Source organism: Mastigoproctus giganteus, chromosome 3 (assembly GCF_048544385.1).
Source record: "Mastigoproctus giganteus isolate SK-2022 chromosome 3, ASM4854438v1, whole genome shotgun sequence".
NCBI classification, from domain to species: Eukaryota; Metazoa; Arthropoda; class Arachnida; order Uropygi; family Thelyphonidae; genus Mastigoproctus; species Mastigoproctus giganteus.
The window spans coordinates 191512448-191533745 of record NC_143577.1 but is presented as its reverse complement, the minus strand read 5'-3'; the positions used below and the strand labels follow the sequence as shown (position 1 = coordinate 191533745).

Genomic DNA, 21298 nt, shown 5'->3' with positions numbered 1-21298 from the left:
AGCTGTTTGTTGCTAGGCGCACATTGTGCGCAGACCATTAATAATAGTACGTTAGTTGATGGAAGCATTTCGCACTCATAATGAAGGGTGGTTAATTTTAGTCAGCTATCACGCTACTCTGATTTCACGGTAAAAATCACACCTTTCTGCCTCCTGCAACACCAGCTTTGCCTGTGTGTGTGTGCTAACACACTAGTAAATGACCTGTCTGGCTGTACTGTTACAAGCCTGACAGACTTTCTTGCTCTAATTAAATTACTTGATGACGTCGCTGAGGATTTTTAATTAAAATAAACGCTACATGCAAATAGGAGAAAACGAGTGAAAATATCGGAGTCGGAGCGTGTTTAAGCGTCTTGGGAATGGAAGCAGATCAAAGAGAAAGTCGGGAAGGAGGGGAGGGAATAAGAAAAAGAACTTTTAGTGGATGGACACCATTACTAAACTACCGTTAAAATTACGATTTGATGCCAAAAACTCAACACAAAAGTCACTTTTAATTAATGATTAAAAGAATAAAAGTCCTGAACGTTTTTAACAGCTTTGGGAAGGGAAGTGAACATTTTGTTATGGAAGAGAGAACACGTGATACTTGTATATTTGAAACGCTATAACGTTATTAAATTCAAACGGTTACCATGGTGATCGCTCTCGAGAATTACCCGCCCGGAATTATTCTAATGGTGGATTTCGAATGGAGACAATGAGGCGCATTTGTGGAGTAGGAAAAATAAAGATAGAAAAACGAAAAAAAAATCCATTCTCCGTTTATACGTTTGTTACATAAAAATAAATCTTCAGTTAATTGCGCTCACTTCCAAAACGGCTTATGTAATTGGACTCCACGTTAATTGTGAAACATGGAAAGTTGCTGAACAATAGAAAGACCCTTCGGACCGTTGGCTTTAAATATTTTCTTTAAATTAATCCTGGATTATTACTGCAGAACGAACTACGCTGTTTCTGCTCTCTAATATCATCAGTCTTTTCAAACAGAAGATGACGATATTAGCAAAGGAACACATGTCTGCTTCTCGTCCAATCACTCAGCCATGATGTACTGCATTCGTCTACCAGACACCAGCATGTAATTAAAAGTTTCCAGAATGAAGAAGGTTTCAACATCCCATCACCCACATGCACCCTCCCCCCTCTTCAATTTCCCTTAGCAGATTATTATATAGTTGTAGCAGTGATGTTTGGCGATGGGGTTTTAATGAAGACGTGGGAGCTAATGTAGAAACTGTCATGTCCAGCTGGGAGGATTATGGATGCAATTTATCAGACATTAGTTTCTGTTTGACAGACGAGCACAGCTCAAGTAATTAGGAATGTCGTTTCTCCATCCCACCCGATGCATTCCATTCTTGGAAACATTTTTGGCTGGTGTTGTTATTCGGTAGAGAATTTCCCCGGTGTGTATAATGAAATGGTTCATCATCAGCTCCTTGAGAATGCTCCTTTGGCTTTGTCTTTCTTCCTGTATAAATATTGGCAGGTAAAAGACAAAAGAGTGTGTTTCTGTGCTTAATTTTCCCCTGTCCGAAACTGTTTGGATTTATTTACCGCGTTTATTGCTTAAATCTTATCCGTTATCTCTCGCACGTGTCTGATAAAATATTTCTGAAAGGGTTTCGATTTTTCCGACACATTTGAAAAAATTTAGAACTGAGTAACATAATTAAATGGATCGGAACACCCACCCTGTCAGTTGTCAGTAATTTAGACCAAGACTTTAATTTTAGGCATCAGCAGAGCAGAAAAGTAAAGTAAAATTTAAATTGTAGAAGTGGCAAATGAAGTCAGAGATCAGTGAACTGTTTGTCACAACTAAAAATCAAATAATAATGTCTGAAATTGCATTTTCACATGATCACTATTGAGACATTGTATTTATGGAACATGTATTCTAATAAGTACTAAAACTGGCAATACTCTTCTAATTATTAATCCAAAAGCCTTACAGCCCATTAAATAAATTGCAATACTATAATGGTAGGGTATAGAAATAGGGTGCAAACGAACCGACTTCGGGAGATCACGAAATTGGTTGGATAAAATTGTTTTGGCTAATCAATATAATATCTTTCGATTTGGACCTATCCAGCGGATTATCCTGGAAATATTTCAGGAAAGTCATTGCAGTTCAATAAACTTCAGGATCAGCTTTTTATCACAGAAAGAAATTAAGATATCTGATTCACTTGCAATCTAGCCCAAGGATTGAATTGTCCGTTATGGCACATCATTTTAAGCTGAACAGCAGGCCCTACATCCTCACTAACAGTTTTTGCTCATTTATTGTGACGTGTATGTTGTATCTATCCATATTTCGAATGATCAGGCGGACAAGGGATCGTCCTGCAGTACAGATTCTGATATTATTGCGAAAGGCTCTGGTGTCATTTTTGGTCCACCTTCAAGCGATTCACGAAGAAAGACGTCTTAATCTATCACAAGTGAACTAGCTATATTGCTTTATCTATTCTATATACTAGTTGATATAGACGATCAACAGAATCAGGCGCGAATCCATGAAAATGGATACAGAGAATGGGCTTAAGGTTAGATGGTTCCTTAAATTCAATCTATAAAAAGGACACTCTGACTTCAACTGAATCAATGGAATTAGCTGTAAACGTGCCTGGATATGTAGCAATACATAAAGAGGCGTTCAATGAAGCACCCCGACTCGTCTGAGACATGTATTCAGTCTTGATACTTTTTGATCAACCCTAGCCGATCTTCTTCCAGGTTAATTACTGTCGCTCCCATAATTTTGAAACATGCTGAAGAAACTTTAGGTCACTTATAACCAGGGTGACCATATAATCATCGTACGTCACTGACGCGTACGATGACGTGTGCTAGTTATGGACTACACTCTCTGTGGACCACCAATATTGTTACATGAGCTATCAAACCACTGGCTAAACTACGCATTGTAAGCTCAAATTGGTAACAACTGACAATCTGAAATTTCTATTAATGAACAATGCTGACTGGTTTCTAAAGATATTCTTTCTTCTGTGCGTGTGGGCACACGCGCTTACTGTGATGAGTTATTGAATTGTGTCCGTATGTTGCGTCTGGAACTTCCGAACAGTTTTCCAGCCCCCGTACCACTTTAACGAATTTCCCTCACGATAGCTGCTAGTTAAGAGCAAAGATTAATTAATGTAATGTGCTTACCAATTTGTATTCGCAGACCGTATCTCCATATAATGACCCGTTGCTGTCGCTGGAACAGGTTGCTCCTGCTGGCCTTAATTTAATTATTGCTCAGAGATTGATGAGCGGAATCACAACTGTGAACAGAATCGCCAATAATTATATCTACGGAAACGGCACGGTGCCTCGCTGACTATGTGTTCTTGCATGAGCGAATCGTTAACATCCATTGTGCGGGGCAGCTACCGGTCTTTCACCAATCAAGGTGACTTTGTGACATCACAGCGATTACCTCGGCTGTGGTACCACAAGTGTTGCGAAAATACCTACGCTAATTACTACAGGTGCGCAGTTTTCTTTGTTTTCGTATGGCATGAGGGAAAACCCTTGAGATGCTTCATCGTCCTCCCCCCCCTTCACGTTATCCATTGGGCAATTTATCATTTTTAGGAAGATCTGTCAAGCCATCTTAAATTTCATTAAAATGGGACCAGTAGAAGGTTTTTTAAATACCAGGATGCTTTTATTTATTTATTAATATCTTGTGGTGTATTTTTCGGGGGGAAGGGGGCGCCCAAATGTCGCTATTTCGTGTTCATTAAAGCGAATGCACCAGCTAAGCGAAAACTGTGATTGCGAAATCGCGGTGCTGAGTAGAACAGCGACTGAATAATGCGATTGTTGTAGTTCCACGAATGTATCAACCATGTTTGATATTAATCAAAGTGTCTGCACACTTATTTGTCTAAATAAAGCTATGGGGAAATAATGAATTACTGCTTCGTTATGTAAATTGTCTCGGAAACAGATTTCCGAGATGGAACTGATTATTCATGAAAGATAAAACTATTCCATTAAGCATCGAAACGGAGCTCAATGAAAGAGAGCGATTTGTTCTCTCTCTCTATGCTGCAATAATGAACAGCTATGTGGAGATAGATGACTGGTCTTGCTGCAAATTAATTTTGCAAGTTCCGGAGATGAAGAGAGAAAAAATTCAATTTAGCTTGTCGGAATGCAATTCGCATCATTTACACTCGAAGCATCTCCACAAGTAACTCTGTAACACTGGGTACAGACGCTGAAGTACTGGCGCTAATCAAGCTCTCTTACTTGAGGAATCCTGTCTAATTACACGCCCAAATTTCGAAGACATAGCCAAGTTAAGAGACCTGCATCATCAGCACGTTAGAACAGGTGGTAGGGCTGTCATCGACGAAGCTGTACTCTAATGGTGTTGGCATGACAACGCCCGGCTCAGTTCATTGTGAGCTGGGGGCTCTAAGACGTTAGGAATGCCACCACTGCATCGCTGTACCGGTGCTGCGAGTTTATTCACGCACTCCTCGTGACTCGCTACTCTCTGGAAATGAGGTGTGGATCCGGGTTATTGCGCGTAGTATTTCTAACCGGGTATCGTTTAAGTGTTTAATAGCTAATGGGCAAACTTTGATATTTGTATATTCGAAATTAATTTGCCTTTGCGATCTTGGAATGCTGCTTTGACCTTTGACATGGCGTTCCATTCGGTCATCGCTGCTGACCGTGATCATTAACAACAGCTAATGAGTTTGTTTCCCTGTTGGAGCGGTGTCAAACGATAATGCACGTCAGTGGGTGTACAGCGCATAGCGTTTTCTATTAAACCTGTAGTTATGAGCCCCGCATGACCTGGTCGAGGGCAATAGATGTTCGGCAGCGGATTTAACATTAAGTGTTTGCCTTTAATCTGTAAGCATCCGCTTTCTATCTGATGGACAGGGTTTGAAGCTTGCTGTAGTCAGCGTGAAATCCAGCGAATATGCAACCATCTATCTTGCCATGGAATGATAAATTTTAATTGGTTCTACGTAACAGTTCAGATTTTCTAACTTTATTCGTGGGGTGTTAAATCCAGCCACGCACTGGAAATCAACAGTATCGGTTTAACAGACTTGGGCTGTAAAAACAGAGAGAGAGAGAGAGAGAGAGAGAGAGAGAGAGAGAGAGAGAGAGAGAGAGAGAGAGAGAGAGAGAGGCTGGTTGTTTTGTTTATGCCGAGGAAACTTCGGCTGTGAGGCGTCAGTGCCTTGTCTAACACTCCAGTTGGTTCTTATTCAGTTCTTCATGCAATTTTACCCATTTAGTAGCTATTGGAAGCGCTTTAAACGCTTAACTAGCTGCTCATGTTCGTGGTATATACTTATCGTAATTTTCACACTGCATTTTAAATTTAATTTCTGATTCGGAGTGGTATTTACTAATGACATCCGATGACGTGAGGAATTTTTATGGGCCTTTTCCTCAACGTGGCTGAGTTAATCGGTCTCAGACGTGGGTAGCGTGGTTTTTCTCCCGGAAACTCGGACTTTTTGTCCATCAAACAGAAATTCGACCATAGAACACGCATTTTACAGAGAGTGTACCCGGAGCAATATGGCCTTAGTCTCGGATGCTCCTGAAATCCTACTATAACTAATGATGGGCGCCTCCGTAGCCAGGTGGGCAAGAGCAGCAGTGGAGTAGCACACGCTTCTTGATTAGACCGGGGTTCGAGCCCGTCACCACCAAATACGGAGGATGCGGAAAGGTCAGGGAATGACCACCGCATATCCCGGAGCAGTATGGACTTAGTTGCTAATGCTCCTAAAAACCAAATAACAACAACGACATAACTAATGACATTGCTATAAAAGTAACTTACAATGCAGTTCGCCATACTTCATATCTAATTTTGTACATTTTGGTTAAAATGTCCAGATTTCATCGAACTACACAAGGAACACTCTAGTTTACAGTAAACTAAATCTCGAAACTTCTAAACTAAGTCTGATGTATCTGTGATAAAAGCCAAGCAGGCTGGAAATCCTTGTTACGCCAAATATAGGAAATTCCATGCAGTGAGCTCTCCTACTGCTAGTCATCGAAGGTGCTTAAGAACTATACAGTTCTATAATCGAAAGTTGCATCTTTGGTTTAGACCGGTGTTTCCCAACGTGGGTCCCACGCCCCACATGGGAGAAATTTGATTGTTCAGGGGGGCAATTCAAAAATTGCTCGTCTAGAGTTTAAAACAACCGCCTACTATGACTTAACTTGTACAAAAGAAGAATTGTTGGTAAAGTCTCTGTTTATTGCTCATACTGCAACTGTCAATCGTACTCTTGAGGCTAGTTATGAAATTTCTTTACTCATTGCTAAATCTGGGAAAAATCATACTATAGGAGAGAATTTAATCAAACCATCAATATCAGCATTTCTTAAAACAGTTCTGGAAAAAGATCACAAAGACGTGACAGCTATGCCACTCAATAACAATGCTGTTAGCGGAAGAATAGATGAAATGAGTGAAGATATTGAAATACAACTTGTTGGAAAGCTGAAAACAAGAAAATTCTCAGTGCAAATGGATGAATCAACTTTGAGAGACAGTGAAGCCATACTGATAACTTATGTAAGATATATTGATAAAGGTAATTTTGCTGAAGAAATGTTATTCAGTAAATCGTTAGAGAGCACCACTACCTTCAAAGATATATATAATAAGCTAAAAAATTACTTAGATGACAATAATATACCAATGAAAAATATAACATCTTGCGCTGCATATGGTGCTCCTAATATGATGGGCAAGAAAAATGGCTGCTTAAAATTGATGAAAGATGAGAATCCAGAAATGCTTCTTGTGCATTGTGTTATTCGTAGGGAAAACTTGTCTCTTCAAGCTTTTTTGTGAAGAACAAAATGGAGACCATGTGAGACTTTTACTTCACACTGAAGTAAGGTGGCTCTCGAAAGGGAACTGCTTGAAAAGATTTATGGAACTATTTGATACTATTAGTGACTTTTTAAGTGACAAACCTAAAATGGAGCATCTGTTAACGGTCGATGGTAAAGCATTTGTGAGTTATTTAGCCGATATCTTTGAAAAACTAAATATATTAAATAAACAACTTCAAGGAACAAATAAAACTCTCGTCGATGCAAAAGCGAAGACATTTGGTTTCATTACATTTATTAAATTATGTCAAAAATATATTTGTAAAAAAAGTTTGAACAGTTTCGTTGTCTGCAAAAATGTGAAGTGACTGATACCGCTGTATTTGTTATTGTTGATCATCTGAAAATTCTGTCCGATGATTTAAAAGAAAGGTTTTTTGATTTAAAACAAATTGATTTTCCAACCTGGATGATGCAACCAATGTTAGTGGATTTGTCTGATGTATCAATGCAGTACCAAGAAGAATTCTCAGAAATGCAAAATGATGAGTCAGTTAAAACTTTATTCAATATAAAAGAAGCGATGGCATGGTTTTGTGATGAAACAGAAATTAAATACCCAAATTCAACCAACGTTGCAAGAAAGCTATTGTTACCGTTTCCATCTTCATATTTAGCTGAATGTGGATTTAGTGCCATAAATGATTTGTTACTAAAGAAAAGAAATCGACTGGATATCACAATGTCTATTATATGTTTTGAAAATTTACTTCCTATTTTTTTTCTTAATTTTTCCTAATGATTTCTTCCTAAAACCTAAGTCTCGTGTCCTGAACAAGTTGTAATTAGGCTTCATTTAGGGAATAATTCAATTTTTGAATATAAAAAATATATATATCGGTGTTTCCCAACGTTACATAGGGGGCATCAGAAGTTTAGAAAGACTTAGGTGGGGCATGGTAAAAAAAAGGTTGGGAAACACCGGTTTAGATGGACTTTGTTCAGCCCCCTCTCGTATGAAGAACAATTACAACCCGAGTCGAGTCAGATTACAATCCAGCTTAGTTGTCCAACCAGAAGACAGAGCTGTCCATTTTAAAATCGTATAATGTATAATAATGTGTTTATATGTGTGTAATATTATCTTATAAATGTCTGACAGTGACATTTAAAAGTGTTGTTGTTAAAAATAATTTGTGATGACCTGGAATCGGTTACAATTAAGAATTCCATTCTTTTATATTATCCGTTCCACCTCCGTATAACACCAACTACATTATTACTAAAACACCAATTAATATTGCAGTCATGTACTATACAAGTGCGCGAACAAATCAAGTCCTTTGTTGCGGTGATTAGATTGCCCACGTTTTGAGAGTTTACTGAGGTCAACACCAGATAAGGTAATATAATTCTTTTTTGGACGTTGGTCCAGTAAGTTTTGTCGATGCAGATTGAATTCAAAGCAATGTTTTCATTGTTTTGACATTTGTTTAGTTTCGGCATCACAGAGATGGATCCAAGTTTCATTCATGGCGACCAGCTGTGAAAAAAACTCCTCTTGCTTTTAGTGGCACATGGACCACATTTCATGTGCACATTGTGCCCTTTCTTTCTTCTGGTAAGATGTCAGAAGTCTGGGAACACATCTAGCAGACACTTTACTCATATGCAACTGTGATGGATGATGTTCTCTACAGACCGTTTACTATTTTGGAGCTGTGCAGCTGGTTCTTTGAGGCTAATACGGAGATCTTCCAGGATTAATGCCTCAATTTTTGCAATAATCTCTTCTGTTATAGCAGTTGCTGGGCATCTCTGAGACTTCTTCATCATGCGCTGAGGTTCTTCCACGTTTGAATTGTTTATAAATATGGATTCCGTCAGTATCGATCCAATGTGCAACAACACTAACCTGGGCAGTCTTCTTTATAACAGCGACCATTTATTTGCGGATTGTTTCGAGTGTTTTCCCCTTGCAGAAAGAGGAACTAAATTACTAATCTGTATTCCACTTTTTATTCATTGTGTCACTTCACTTCATTCAGCGCTACAGAGAAAAAAAAAAGAAATTTCAGATCGAACCGAGATTTCAAGTTATCAACGGATAAATCTAGAAAAAGAAAAGAAAAAAAAAAATCCAATTTTAAGAAAAAATCGAATGTTCCTGAAATGTACCGCAATGTGTACATTACCTAACTTGTCTTCTTACATTATCGTAGTAATTATAACCATTTTCTATCTTTTCTTTTTTAAATAACCCTTTTATGTCTGGACCTTGAAAAAAACTTGTTCTCCTCTACCAGGCTGTAATTTCTGTCCTGGACAACAGAGACCATTTCTCCGACAGTTGTTTGCTTATTGCTGGCATAGTATAGATCTCAACGCCATAATATAGAATAACGTGGTGCATTTTAAAGCCATGCAAATCAGTAATCTGATTGGTACATTTACTGAAACATTAATGACTGGAGAACATGAATAATTTTGGTACTGTAGAAGCGCGGATGAGGTCTTGTTTTGTCTTCTTGAAATTGCTTGTAATCGTGAAAATTATTTACACTATATTAATAATAACAAATAATTATTTATTATTAAATTTTACTGAAGTAAGATAGTTTTAATTTACTATTAATTTTACTAAAGTTAATCATTAATAAAAAAATTATTACTTGGAACTCTTCGACTTCCTTTCTTTAAAACTCCACTTTCGCCAGTCCAACTTTCTTTAACAGTGAGGTTATTTTCCTTGGTGATTTTAATGTTCACAACTTCAGCTGGGTTATGTTTTCATATCACATGGACCCAGCTGGTTGTGACGCTGAAGCTTTTGCAATTAGTGATGAACATGCTCAAATTGTTCTTTACCTACTAGAATACCAGAAAGCCCAACCACAGAGCCAACACTGTTTTTCTCATGAAACACCCCTTCCAAGTACGTTGTCGAGGCGAGTGCTCCTCTAGGCACCTCATATCACAACTTGATGATCTATTCTCCAATGGAGCCCTCCTCTCGTGGCCATTCTCAACCTCGTGTTGTTTCGCATTACAAAGATGCCAAATGGGATTGACCTATGAGATTTCTGCTCTTCTTTTCCTTGATTTTTTTTACTGTTTTAAACCTTCTGATGTCAATATTTGCTCTGATTGAAATTATTCTTTTAGGGATGAAATCAAATCCTTTATTCCATATTCCACCTTCAAATCTCTTCCTGTATCTAAATCTTAGTTTTAGAATAAATGTATTAGGTCGTTCAAGATCGAACGACCAAGAATGTTGCATATAACAATTAGGTTCCATCCGAATCTCCAGATTCATTCTGCTTACACCAAAGAGTAGAAAACTTGCTTGTCGAAACTGTGATCGAGCATTCTAGTCTCTTGCAAAAGTGATTGGGCTAATCTTTTGTCCATCTGTACTCCCACTTCTGTTAAAATCTGGTGATTCTATTGACACTTCAGCTAAAAATAAAGCCGTCTTACCTCCTGCCATTCCCAGTTCACATCACTGCATGCCTTTTATGATCTTCTGTTAAAAGGATATGATATCAGAAGAATTTTAACAATCTTGATGCCAAGAAAACTCAAGATCCTGATGATATTTCTCCACTTGTTCTCAAAACTTGTTCTTCTGAGCTTATTCCTGTCTTGTGTCGCCATTTTACACTTTCTAATTCCGCTGGTGTTTTTCCTTCTGATTGGAAATTTGGACATATCCTGCCCGATCCTAAAAATGATGGCAAATCTCTTCCATCTAGATATCGTTCCATTGCACTTAATTCAACTCTTTCTAAAGTAATCGAGAAATACATTAACCGCCAACTCTTAAACTATCTAGGAACCTTCCATCTGATCAATGATCGCTAGTATGGATTCTGTCAGTGTGGTTGAAATACTAGTTTTCGTGATACAGTTTTTGTTATCCATCAGTGGAAAATTTTGGTGAAACTCACAGTTGCTCTTGATATTTCAAACGCCGCTGATCATGTTTGGCATAAAGGATAAAATTTCGCGATAAAATTCAAATTGGGTACTGGTAGATAGCGCTCTGTCTTCTAACTTGTTTATTAATTCAGGTGTTCCCAAAGGTTCAGTTCTTCCATGCACTCTTTTTCTCTTGTATATTAATGGCCCTCTTCCATTGACCGAAAATCCGATCCATAGTTTTGCTACTGTTAGCACATTGCATTCCATCTTCCAGTTTAAGAAGCCCTGCACAAACACCAACCTCTCGAATATCACTGCCAATTTCTTAAACGCTGGTCTCCAAGTAAACCACTAATGGAACAAAGATAACTTGGTTAATTTCAATCCTTCTAAAACTATGTATTGTCATATTTATCGCGAAAAGGATTATTTTGCTCCTGTTCTTATTTTCGATGACACTTAGATTTCTAGACAAGACCACATATCTCTATTAGGGATTACCCTGACTTCTAATCTCTCTTCACATAACAAATATTTCTTCTTGTGTATACTGACTGTGTACAAATCTGAAAATCGACCTATTTGGCCTGGGCCTTATGATCAAAAGGAATCTCAGGTTTTCAAATAGGTGTTGCCTTAATAATTAGTTCTTCTGCACAGAAAAAGCATTTATGAAATAACAAAATTTGAAATTATTCCTAATTTTTGATGTCCCATTGAAGTTTCGGCACTATCATGGCGAGTCTGCTTTACACCCCTGCCATTGATGCACATATGTCTAGTGATATCAGCTCTAACACGATCCCTCGATCTTTCTGATATTTTAGATTAGAGGAGAGTAAGGGGGAAAGTATTCGGGGGATTATCTTGGTGCTTCAACCCATTTAATTCAGAACTTCCGGACAATTACGGTATCAAATGACATTACAGTGTTCTATCTCTCACGCATTTTAACCCCGCCTGAATAGTCCCTTGTTGGATGGGCTTACTTTACAACACCCTTCACTGAAACTGCTAAAAAAAAAAAAAAAAGAAACCGTCTGCAGTGGCCACGTGCACGGAAAGGTCTCCTGGGGGGTTAAAGGGTGTGCATATTTTATGCTTCTTTTCCCTCGCCGAACCCGTTTCCGAAGCGTTGACGGCAACGATCTTTGATAAGAGGGAGTTCAAGGAAGGATGCGGGGAGAGGCGATTTAATTCGAGCTACTGGCTATGACCACTCAACTTCCGCCTAATAGGGTAGGACAAAGTTTTTTGTTTCCATGGGACTAGCCTGTCATCCGATGACGGATTACTTCTTTCTTCTCGATGCAGCTGAAATTGAATTCTTCTTTGGCACAGAGTTCTTTGAGTGATTGTTGCTATTACATGAATCCGACTGGTGGTATTCTATTCTGTGTTACAAATATTTGTTTCTACCACAGCATCCTGTCGGCGTGATATATAAAGCGATGTATTTTTGTCTTAAGTTTCATTTTGTAACAAGAGCAGGGGTGGTTCAACTCTTGTTTGGTAGCGTGGTTTCCACAGTGGACCCAAATGTTATCGCATTCGTCAAGTTCCTGCGCAGACCGTAATTCTGCTAATGTGTAGGGAAAATAATTAAATTTAATGCCCTTAAATGTCGCGAGATGTTTTCCAGAATAGCTAAGATGTTATCCTTATTAATTAATTAAAAAGCGTAGAGAATGAATGACTTGTTTTGGAATTTAAAGTCGTAAAATGTGATCCACATTAAGTTTCAACTAATTAAGTTTAAGAAATATCTTGGTTCTTTTTTTTTTTTGGCCTCACAGATCTTATCTTGCACTTCAAATCATGAATTGTGCTAATTTTCCTGAATAATTCTGAGTTTCCAGTGACCGTGTTGATTGCTAGAATTTTACAACTAAAACTTTGACCCATTAAGCAGATCTTAAATTTTCTTTTTCAAGATTTCCGTAGAATCAGAATACATCCCAAATGCCCAAGTTTTTTAGTCCTATAGATTCAATAATTATTGTGACAACCAACATCTTTAAGCACTATTTATTTATGAAATTAAGATATAAAAGGTGGAATCATATTCGAGCCAAGGAATTTTAATCACTGAGTTTTATCTCCAATTATTCGCTTGAAAAAGACAGTAATGATTCTTTCCGAGAATTCTGAATTGACGCTATTTGTAAGAACATTGTCTCTAGGTGGTATTAGGTAATTTAACCACTTTCTTATAATATTAAATACTAAAAAATTTCTTATAATACTAAAGCCAAGGAGTTGATTCAATTATTTTCTTAATGCAGAAAGATTTATTCGGACTAAGCCAATGTTTTAAAATTAAGCAGCAATGATAAATTACAGACCAATTACTAAACAGATGATACCAACATCCTGATTTATTGATGTTCAAGAATTTAGTACGAAAGGTCGTCCAGAACGAGAGATCAGGATGCCTATAAAAAGTCAGTGGAGTTTGCAAGCCCAGACAACATTAGTATTACTGTATTTCAGAGTACCACGTGGCTTTCAGTGTCCGAATTCTGTACTTAACTCAACTGTGTACTTGATGCTCACTTGACTGGCTAACATCGTGCAAGTTCTCTACTTTTCCCCTGAAATACTCCTATAGGTAATTTACCGTTCAACATTTAAGGATTGATAATTTTAATAGAAAACTCGGTGTAAAACGCCCTAGCTTTGACGCGCATCTCAAAAAAAGTTAGACGAACGCACAGCCTGCAGATTCCTCGCTGTGTTCATGACCATCTGAGCAAACCCCACTTACCTGATTAGGCCATCATTTAGCCGATCGATTTGCACTTGGAGAACCATCTACTCGTTCACACAATTTCTCGATTGTTCTTGATTCAAAGGTCCCACGTGATCAATGCGCATCAATGCCTTTCCTCCAACTCCTTCTGTCACCGACCCTTTCTTGCCATTCCTTCTATTGTTCCTTCACTAAAGGACGATTCGTTCTTTGGCGTCTTTCCCCACGTGGCACACAAGTAATGAAAGCGCTAACCAAGTGGCCACGTGACTGTTCATTTAGTTTCAGTCTCATTACCAGATACGTCCGTGGGGTGCAAGACACTTAAAGGGTCGCACTTTGATCACTCGTGACCTTACGAAGAACTTCGACTCGCAGGAAGTGATTTCGGTAAATAACGGAAACTAATTTGAGCCAACTACAGCTATAGAACATTTTGGACTTAACCCAATACTTTTATCTGGAAATTCATCTCTAAATCCACTAAGTTTGGTCAACTTCATTTGTTTGATTAGCATTTTTCTCTACTACACTATCGTATCTTCTTCCTTGGGCCATTTCTTAATATCCAAGTCATATTTAGTACCCTATAATCCAAAATTATTTAAAAGGATTCAGATTAAATTCATAGTAGTCTATGAATTTCTCTGTACAACTTGTCTTTTAAGATTTGCCAGAATTGGATACGTTATTGTTATAATTTGAAAGATAAAACATTTTTAAAAATTAATCTTCTATATTCATTTCCAGTATAAAAACCTATTTAAACTCAACCCGGTTTTTATAGAGGTTTATCGCAAGAATTATTTTCCATTTATTGAGTTTTAGGGTTCTCTAAATGTCAGTGTTCCATTTGTACTGCTACATCTTTAGCGCTTGAAACATCATACTCTTTCGTGTTGCCATAGCATCCATCGATAGAACATCTGGACAAGGTGTGACAGAGGATTGCAGTATCGACTGGATGTCTGCAAGTGACCCATTAGGCTTACCTCGCGATTTTGACTATTGTTAAGGAAAATGGCTTCTTTTTTTAAAAATTACCGATTGGTTGGATGTCTTCATTGCAATCAGTCATTGCTTATTGGATAATGTTTTAATAACCACGAATGCTACAGAAAACTAACATCTTAAAATCAAAAGAATACTTTTAAATATCGACTACAGTATTCAAACATCCTGTGTTAGCACTTATGGGTTATTCCATATGATCTAACACAGCAGTTCTCAGCTTTTTGGTCTCAGGATCCATTTGCACTCTTAAAAATTGTTGAGGACCCCAAAGTCTTAGTATAACGTCTTAGGGTTATTATGAAAATAGTTTTGACTTCGCGGATCCCCTGAAAGGGTCTTGGGGATCTCCAGGAGTCTGCGGACGACACTTTAAGAAACGCTAATCTAGCATAACGAAGAACTTTTTCCAACTAGCTTCAAACCAGACACCAATCTGAAAACTAGTTTCCTGCTGCCATCTAGTAGCTAAATTGTAAACTACGGTGTTTAATCAAATTGCTAGAAAATGTCTTTACTGCGCATACTCACTGAAAGCGCAAACTCAGAAGTGATAAGGTTGCTAGCACGTGATAATGTTAAAGTATTTCTAACTCAAACGGATAAGAGCACACTAAACTATAGGAAAATACTGGGTTTTTGTTGAATTGCATGACATAACCTAAAAAAAAAACAAAAAAAACTTTAGCGTCTGCTAGCAGCGTCCCGCGTGCTTCCAGCAGACAAAACACCTGTGATCGGCAAGTGCTGTGGAGAGGGTAACACCTTATACAGCAATCAAAACATCGATAGCGGAGGAATGGCCCGAATCCAGCCTGCGCTGGCGATAGTTCGTGACAATATCGTAAGTTCCTCACGTAGCGTGACGTCACCGGTCACGTGGTGAACTGTCAGCTTTGTAACGATTTCAGACGTTCCTGTCCGCGGTGTTTTAGCGTGCGGGGAAATGCCAGACACCCGCAGCGCGTGGTGATAATGAAAATGACGATTGTAACCGCAGCATCCAATCAATAAATTATGGCAGTTTTTGCCAATAACGGGGCGACGTTTTACGTGTGCGCCGGTCCGGCATGCGCTTTCGGGAAACCCGCCACCTGACACACAAGGATGTGGACGGCTGTTCCGAGGTCATTAAGAGTTCCCACACATGAAACATGCATGCATGATGATGACGGGCCAACCTCGGGAGGACGCACGTTTGGCGTTCCTCAAAAGAGAATTTGGAGCGTTTCTTGTGGGCAGAATGACAAATAACCTTCGTTCGTCTCTCTTCTATCTTTTTATTTCTTCCTTTTTGTTATTTTTTATTTTAGTTTTGCTTTCTTTTTTGCATTCTTTCCCTTCCTGTTTGTCTACGTGTGTCTGGAGATTCTTACGTATATAGAGGGGGCAGGAAATACCAGCAACCCTGCACTTGTCCTTAACTTCGTAGTAGATCATTTAATTTCTCCGAGTATTTTAGGCAGATATGTGGTTTTCTTGGAAATAATAAATTCCATTTTGAATTCGTGTTTAAATTTTATTGAGACTCTCGATAAAACCAGTGAAAAGTTAAATGGGACTTTGTACTATCCATTTATGAATACTGACATTAGTCCTCGACTAAATTGTTGTTTTTAAAAACATCAGTAATTTTTGTAGAAACATCAGTGCCAATGTGTATTATGTCTGTATAAAGATGTTCATAGGCCGATTTGTATGTTTTGTGGGATGAAAAACCCGGCTGAACTCATGGGGAAACCCAACTTCCTCTGCCTTGATTGAAGAGAACTTCAGAAATTCTTCTACTTATATGCGGTATTCGAACCCAGACCTCTCCAAAAGAGTGACAACTGGAGAATCTACTATACTCTCGCGGAGGATCCTTCACTAGATGATTTTCAAATAGTTCAGCGCAATGGTATAGCAAGCAGAATCAATTCGGTTGGGTCTAAAATCTGTTCACCAAGGACGCACATCCGATTTGTGCATCAAGGGAAAGATCCCAATCGTTAGCGTTAAAAACACATTTTTTAAGACTGGACTGAAAAGTTACATCTCACGAACTTAAATCTGAGATTTTAATAACACTCCAAGCGTTCTTATAGAGTGCATTTAGACCTAACTCAATTGGCAGTTGGTATTGGTCAGGACCTCGGAACAAAACATGCACCGTGCTTATTGGGAATTGGAGGGGGAGGGTCATGTGCCTCATGCTGAACTACACAAACATTCCAAAGGTAATAAATAAAAGTGATAAGGATGCTAAATACCTGTTTCTTTTCCGATAAGAGCACACAAAAGAGGCCGCTTCAGACAATCAAATATGCACGTGCAATCCTGCTAATTACCTCCTTCCTCCTATCGAAAATGAAATGCGACGAAAGAGCACCGACTTCCTTCTCGGTGAGTACTTCCTCTGCTAGGGTGGGAAGCTAAAGGCGAATGGGTTACTTTAAGACATTCCCGCTGTGGCACTCACTTGGGGCTTTACTGTTATCTCCTGAGTGATCCTCAAACAGCCCACAATCATCCTGCACGGAAAGCAAACAAACAAACAAACAAATTTTTAAAAAAAATCCATGCACTACACACGGCTTTGAAAAGACGGGGTCAGACAGCCCCCCTCCGCTTTTGATCTTCCAGCAGGTGTTGTGCTGCCGCTGTAGGTAGAGGAAGTGGAGCGAACACTCTACAACCGCACGCGCGAGTGTGTGTTTCCTGCCTGTTCCACACTGTATCAAGCAAACGCGGTACTGCTGCCGCTCCTGCCGCGTGCTTTCTCGTTTTGCGCGAGCTCCTGGGACATGCCCTCGTCGTGCGGGAACTACACGCCTGCTCACAACCCTCGGCGGCGCTCCGATACACACGACGGTGTTGCGGAAGGATCTCCCGTAGAAAAGCTGTTCCGCAGACACACTGGGAAGCTGACGACGCTCGTGGCACGGATGCACAAGTGACGCGTGGTCTGGGTGAAACTGCCGTATTGTTGCCAGGCAAAAACGAAACGTGGGACTTCACCTGGAATGATGTAATCAAATGCGGACGTATCCAGAGATCCCATTTATTCAGCACAGCAGGTGCTCGATGTTCCCCATTAGCGTAACTCCACCTTAACCCTTAAGCTGAAGTTTTAGGACTAATATTTGCACTTCAGTAGTTTGTTTTCAAATCCTGTCCTTTACTTTTGTGCTGGCCAGCCAAACTGCAAACTGACGGAGCTTCATTGGAAGTCCTCTCTTCAAGTCACGGCGCAAAATCTAGCTGGAGCTATTTGGAGCTTATCCCAATTGGAGTTTGAATATAGCAAAGGAGAGTTCCTGGCTGCAAGGCATTGTTATATCGCCAAGAGTTAGTTGGGCTGCCTGCTGGACTCAGATTCAAAGTATCGTTTTCAACTTTGGTTTAAAACTGAGTGGCCCTTTTTGCTGACAAGCCGCATTCGGATTTCCATGGGGACTCGCGTGCTACACGTAAAAACGAATATGCTATAACCGGAAATACAAAGAACTGAAGTATAATTCGGACTAGCTGAGTGGTCAGAGAGGGAGTGCAGTAATACACGCTATTTGGGTAGATCGGGGTTCAAGCCCTTGGCTACGAAATACCGTCGATCTGCCAACCCGCACTGGACCAGCGTGGTAGATTATGGTCCATTCCCCTCAACATGAATTGTTGAGGAGGCTTCCATCCTGCAGTGGGTTGATAATAGTTGCAGTTTACCTTTTTACTCTGAGTATCTGCCACTTTATTTAATAATGTTTCAGATGTTCAGAGAAGGATGTTATTTCTTATCACTTGATTTAATAATTAGCTTCACCGTTCTGTTGGGAGACAAAGAGATTAACTGTATTTTCATTAGAAGTTTCTGCTGTCATATTCTGACCCTCGAACATGAGGTCTGAAATCGGATTACGCAGTGAATCCAGAACAAAAGTTCCCTCCTTCTATTCACTTTACTTTGTTTCAAACTGTTTCTTTTTGTAATCTTTCAACTGTTTTTATATTTTATTTATTTAATAGTTTTTTTTTAATATTTTGAATTGCATCTTTTTAAAAATATCCTTATATAAAAGTTGTCTTCCAAATACTCGAGAACTACACAAGGCAGGACGGTTGATGAGGACTGTGTTAAGAGCTTGTACAGTCCACTATTTCCAGTATTTTATTTTACCTACGGCTAAATTTAGTTACAAGTGACATCCTCAACATTTGTTACTCATTTAGAAATTGTATGCATTTCGTTTCATTCCAAGTAGATTTAGAATATTTTAGGATATTGCAGTTTTAAAATTTCCGAAGATCAGTCCTCACAAGTTGGTAGGGCAGTACATCAGATTAATGCAGAGACTGGTGCAATAATAATAAAATCATCCAACAAGATATTGATTGGTTTTTATTTTTTATTGGCTTTATTAAAGCATGCCGTATATGTAGATGGAGTACAACTGAATGCAGGAATGAAGAGGATTTCACTGGTGCACAACTGACTACAGGATCGGATTGTCTCAAGGTCAACAGCGCTCACTAGTTCGCTTTTTTTGTTTAAATTCCGAAGGAGTAGAACCTTCAGAAATCTATGGAAGAATGAAGCAACAATAGTATGGTGGCACTGTTATATTGAATATCAGCATTGGAAATGTGTATTCCATTTTATTGAGAAGATTTTGGGTGTTTGGTAGGTTGTTTTTTATGGTGCACGGCAGCCTAGGCTATAATGTACCAAGTCTATACGCCGTAATCTTATTGTGAAAGAAAGCTGAGATTATCACGGTGACCCAGAAGCAATTAATGAAATGGAGACACATAATCATTGCTACCAAGAAGTGCGCTTTCTGTGCAGTTAAAGCTTTAACCAGTTTTATTTTCTTTCTGGGATGGTAATGTTCCTATAATTATAGATATTGTAAAGGAAAATGGAAGGATGAACAATTAACTTTGTTATAATCTTCTCGAAGATGAACTTAAGCTTTATATTAGAACAGAAAGAATATACTGAGCAAAGAAATTTCATTGCAGAATGACGAAACTCGATTGCAAATCTTGAATGTGTTTGAAATTTGGATTAGAGGGGATCAGCAGCCTAGGGCATTAGTGGCAAAATTTCTGATGGCGGAGACCACCCAAAAGTACCAAAAAAACGACTGGAATAAGGACATGTCTGCCCGTATTCCAGCCCTGCCCCTACTACTGTGGGGACAGCAGTGACCCCGCTTCTCCCACACCGCGCACCAGAGGGAATCTAGCACACTCTGCTCATGTCAGAACATTTCCTTTTAGGTGGACATGGTTCCTTTAGGTTTTTAGCTTTGTGGGAATTTCAAACATCATCATCATTCAAGTGATGAAATGTAGGTGGTCATCACGTTACCACATTTCAAGTAAAATGTATATGCTGAGATACTCAATTGTTAAGTCCTAATGTAGCAATTCCAAGCCATGTTCTGCCAAGCGAATGATCTATCATTATAGAATGGCTACGTTGCACAAGATGGAGGCGTTGCATTGTCGTTTATGGTCGCCTCATTAGACGAGAAGCTTTTAGTTTGAAATTGTCAATACGTGTCACTAGGACGCCTACAAGAGAGTTTATGTATCACGGGGCAGGCGCCACATTGTTATCAGAAGGCTGTTTATCACTACGGATGCTGCATTGTCACCACACTATTTTGAAACGTTTCTAAACCACAAAGTTTCATCTCTGTGTGATGTCTACACCTTGACCAGCAGATAGAGAAGCAGAAAAAGTTCTCTTGATATAGTACGTTGAATTGTGGATCAAAATTACTACAGGTTAACTTTTACTAATAGTTTTTTTTTTAATGCCCTAAAAGAGAACGGGGAGGGAGGGAGAACAGATTTTATGGGTAATAGAAAACTTGAGATGTAGGTACAAAATGCAATGACTATTGAGATATCACCAATAAGTTATTAATTATCATAGGATTAATTCGAAATAGCAAAATGCGTACGCTTAGACTGAATATCATCTAAGAGTATGTGCCTTAATAAAATCAATGCAGGAGTTCTCTACTTTTCATTTAGTGCTGAAAACTTTTATGCTACCATTGTACGCACTGTTTGCTGATGCATATTTATTCCATATTTAGTGGCTGATTAATAGAGCTACTTCTCTCGCCTTCATGGAGAACAGCGACAGACTTCTAACAGAGCCGCAACTTCCTTTCATTCTAGCGATTCATGTGGAAAGCGCTCTTCAGAGGACCGCGAGGACTTATGACTGAGTTCTCCTCTCGTTGCTAAAGTATTCCACATATTGAGTCAATCGAATGAAACTCGCTCTGCGTCTATCAACTGGACCTTGTCCCTTAGCCACGTCCGGCCGTGATGACACTTTGAACTGCCGCTGAACGCGCCGTTCGTTTGCGTTAGACAGGGCGGCAGTTTGTCTTCGAGTCACCCTTACAAGACCTCATCACTGCAACACGAACGGCATGTCTCGGAAGGGAGGAGTTCGCGGATTACTTTTACGGCTCATCTAGCACACCCTCTACTCTAATCTTGCTTCCACCCTCATTCTCTTCTTGAGTCCCCTTAACTCTACCTCTCCGAATGACATCCGAGAAATAAAAAGTGCAATTATGGAACAAGACAAGCGAGATAACCTCCCTTATACTGTTTCGTGGATCGAGCTTTTTTCCGTTTCCTTTTTTCGATATAGGTTCTATTTTATTTCACATCTTGAATTAGATTGTCTGCGAATCTCGATCTAGTGGCATTTAAAATGCACGAACAGCG

The 21298-nt window shown here is 39.1% G+C and overlaps 1 protein-coding gene across 1 annotated transcript in view; it reads right to left on the bottom strand.

The window, feature by feature from the left end:
- The window catches only part of LOC150088524 (uncharacterized), a 142255-nt gene extending 125240 nt beyond the window's left edge, over nt 1-17015 (bottom strand). The window contains exon 1 of the mRNA XM_090370215.1: nt 16813-17015. The gene's annotated coding sequence lies outside the window, so the exon portion shown is untranslated. The remainder of the gene's footprint in view (nt 1-16812) is intronic.
- Nucleotides 17016-21298: the final 4283 nt, after the last annotated feature.